This window comes from Prosopis cineraria, unplaced genomic scaffold, assembly GCF_029017545.1.
Source record: "Prosopis cineraria cultivar Desert tree isolate PC_DT_omini unplaced genomic scaffold, ASM2901754v1 PC1, whole genome shotgun sequence".
NCBI lineage: Eukaryota > Viridiplantae > Streptophyta > Magnoliopsida > Fabales > Fabaceae > Prosopis > Prosopis cineraria.
The window spans coordinates 40,016,414-40,020,277 of record NW_026555332.1 but is presented as its reverse complement, the minus strand read 5'-3'; the positions used below and the strand labels follow the sequence as shown (position 1 = coordinate 40,020,277).

The 3,864-nt window shown below is 32.5% G+C and overlaps 1 pseudogene; it reads left to right on the top strand.

The window, feature by feature from the left end:
• The first annotated feature begins 275 nt into the window (after positions 1-275).
• LOC129301006 (cytochrome P450 CYP736A12-like) lies at positions 276-1,866 on the top strand (annotated as a pseudogene).
• The last annotated feature ends 1,998 nt before the right edge of the window (positions 1,867-3,864 follow it).

Here is a 3,864-nt window from a genome sequence, read left to right as displayed (position 1 = left end):
TGATAAAAAGAAAAAAGAAGGGAAGGGTACAAAAAAGGAGGAGGCGAGGATCAAGTTAGTTGGATAATTTATTAACCATAATAATTAATCAATAAATTTTTCTTGTTATAAAATCCAAACAGGACGAACCCATTTTCTTGTATACTAGCCAGGTCTCCAACGTCTCCAGAGCAAAATATCAAACATGTTTCCTTCAATATTAGCGTTTCTTCTTGTTGTCTTTCTCACATTCATGTTCCTCTGATCCCATTCCATAATCTTTCCAAAACAACAAGATGATCGGAAACGGCAGCCAGGTCCGCCGTCCCTCCCGAACGTCGGAAGCCTCCACATGTTGGGAGAACTGCCCCACCGCAGCCTTCAATCGCTGGCCCAAAAACATGGTCCCACCATGTCATTAAAGTGGGGACAAGTTCCTGCAATTATCGTTTCGTCCCCTGAAGCTGCAGAGCTATTCCTCAAGACTCACGACACCGTTTTCACACCCGACCCGACATACAAGCGTTCCATTCTCTAGAGGAACAAAGGGACTTGGATTTACAGAGTATGGTCCGTACTGGAGATATGTGAGGAAAGTGAGTACCCTTCATCTTCTAAGCACGTCAAGAGTACAGATGTTAGCTCCTCTGGGGAAGGAAGAAGTGGAAGTGATGGTGAAGTCACTTGAAGAGAGCTGCGGCAGCGCGTGAGGTCGTCAATCTTAGTGAGGTGGTGGGCGACACTATAGAAAATATAATGTTTAGGATGATCCTGGGACGTGCCAAAGACGATAAGTTTAACTTAAAAGGGCTCATTAAGGAGGCACTGGACTTGGTTGGGCAATTTAATCTGGTTGATTTTGTCCCTTGGCTTGGAGTATCTGATCTCCAGGTATATATGTTAAATATATGTGCCACTGTCTTTCTCTCTAACTAGCTATTATAATAACTCGTTTTAGTCATACCTGAATTTTATGAATATGAACTGGCAAAAAATTGTATTTGATGTCATACTTCAAAGCTATTGATGCATCTGACTAATGTATTTCAGGGTTTGACAGAAAAAAATGAGGATAAACCATGAGGCAGTTGATGGTATTTTGGAAAATATAGTCATAGAGCATGAACAAGTAGTGCGAGAGCAGACAATGTGCAGCACCAAAAAGACTTCGTCCGCATATTGCTTTCACTGATGCATGACCCCGTGGATGATCTACGCGACGACCAAAATCATCATGTCATTGATAGACCTCACCTCAGAGCTATATTATTAGATATGATTTTCGGGGCAACCGGCACTTCTATTGTTGTAATTGACTGGGTTTTATCAGAACTCTTGAGGAATCCGAGAGTGATGAAAAATCTCCAGAATGAACTGCAAAATGTTGTTGGAATGAACAGAATGCTTGAAGAGGCTAATTTAGAAAAGCTACGCTACTTAGATATGGTAATTAAGGAGACGCTAAGACTACATCCACCAGGACCATTACTAATCCCTCGTGAAAGTATGAAGGATGTGATAGTTAACGGATATTACATAGAAAAAAAGACATGGATCATAGTAAATGTTCGGGCTATAGGACGGGATCCTAAAGTATGGTCGGACAATGCTTATATGTTCTATCCAGAGAGGTTCATTGATAGCAATATAGACATTCGAGGACATGCTTATGAATTGTTACCATTTGGTTCAGGTCGTAGGGGATGTCGTGGAATTCAAATGGGTTTGACTACAGTTAAATTTCTTGGATCTCAATTGGTGCATTGCTTTAGTTGGGAGCTTCCTTATGGCATGTGTCCTAGTGACTTAGACATGGAAGAAAAGTTTGGTCTCAGAGCCCCAACAATCAAACATTTTCTAGCTCTTCCAACCTATAAGTTAACCTAGCTATTGTTATTAATTAGACTATGGTCAATAGTGTCAGCTGTTTTTGGTTCATCGTGCATCCAGGACCATCTTTTCTGAAAGTGCAAGATATTACAAGGCTCAACCTTTAAGGAGTGATATGATCAGAAAGCTTCTTCATGCTTTTACTTCGATTATAATTATTGGTTAACTATTTGAATTCTATATGTTTCACGTACGTGCATATCTAGTTCATCTGTAATGTTATTTGAACAAAACAGAAAACTATTCGTGGTGGGTACGTAGTTTGATGCGCGAAGTTTGTTGTTCTAAGTAAGTCATCATATGAAGAATATATATATATATATATATATATTTGTATGTATAGATTGTTACATACTGTATTGTATTTAACTTTATGCAGTGCAAGTTTTTCTGTTCTCAAATAGTATGTTTACGATCTTCCCCATATTTCTATTTTGATTTTTGACCAAAGCGGTTATTTTCTTCATTTGAATAAAGTTTTAGTACTTACTCAAAAAAAAAAATGTTGCTGGTATATTACGAATAAAATGTGTGCAGATATAGAAAAAAGATATATTTATTTGCTATTGGTGTTTTATATTTATTTTGTTAAAAAAACAACTTATAAAATATCATGGTTTTCTTGTATTAAAGGATAAATTGTTATTTATATGATTCTTATCAATGATAATTTTTAGATATTTTTCTTTTTATTTGTTTAATATAGAAGGTTATTTTAATTAATAAAATTATAATTTTTCTCTTAAGTTGTGTTACTTGTGAATAGCGAAAACAATGTCGCTGAACTAAAAAAATGAAAGTATCATCATGTGTGTTAAAAATAAAAATTATAATTTTACCTCTTCTTAAATTGTGTTAAAAAATAATGAAAATCTTGTTTTCCAATCATATGCCATATGTGTATTGCGTTAATCTAACATGACAATAACTATATTAATAAAATAATAATTAATTCATGATAGGGATTCTGAAAAGCAAAATTAAAGGTTATGAAGGTTAATTTTAAATGCTTAAAGGTGAGGGAGTCATATATAACTACATCACAATTAAGAGAATTTTATGTATTTTAGTCTAAAATTTATGAATTTAAGTTCTCTGAAGTTGTAGTTGGTGAATTTTTATAAAGTTTTCCTTTCTAAAAAACAGAGAGAAGATTTTATATTTTATAAAAAATGATAAAATGAGTGAAAATATTAAAAAAAACTTCACATAAATTCACCCATCACAATTTCAAAATATTTAGGATTAAAGTTTAATTTTGCCCTTGTAGTTATTTTTTAGGAGCGCTGGGCACTTTATGCTTTTAAGTAAGGCAATTTTTACCTTGAAGTATTTTTTTGAGGTTCAAAAATGCTGTTTTGTTAAGAAGCCATTAACTTTTCCATTTTATGCTAACATGGCATGTGAGTAAGGCTCATGCACGATGACAAGTAAGACTCTAACCATATTCTTTAGTGCTAATTTGCTTCTAAACTTTTTTTTAAGAGCACTAAGCATCCTAAAGTCTTTTTTAGAGTACTAGGTATCTTCAAGTCTTATCAAAATAAAATTTAATAAATATTGCCAAAATATTAAATATTTTCATATTTAATAATTTAAATGTTATAATTTATAAATATTCATTCAAAATTTACAAATTATTTTTTTAAATATTAATCACTCAAACTAGCATTTTATAAATTTATAGATGATTTCTTATTTTTATATATCAATCTTTGATTTTGTCTCTAAGATAATACCCAAATTGTTACGCATTTTTGTGTGTTGGAACTTACTTATATTTTTAATATTGATTAAGTTTCTTAAATTTTTAAGCCATTTCCTGTAATTTTTTTAGTCAACTAATAATTTTTCTCCAAAATATTATACTATCTAAATTTAATAATCTCTATACATTGTAGTGTTACAAGTAAAATAAAAAACATGACAAATCAAAAAAAACAACATGCCAACAAAACTGTTTATTTAAAAGATATCGCTTATTTCATTAATGTG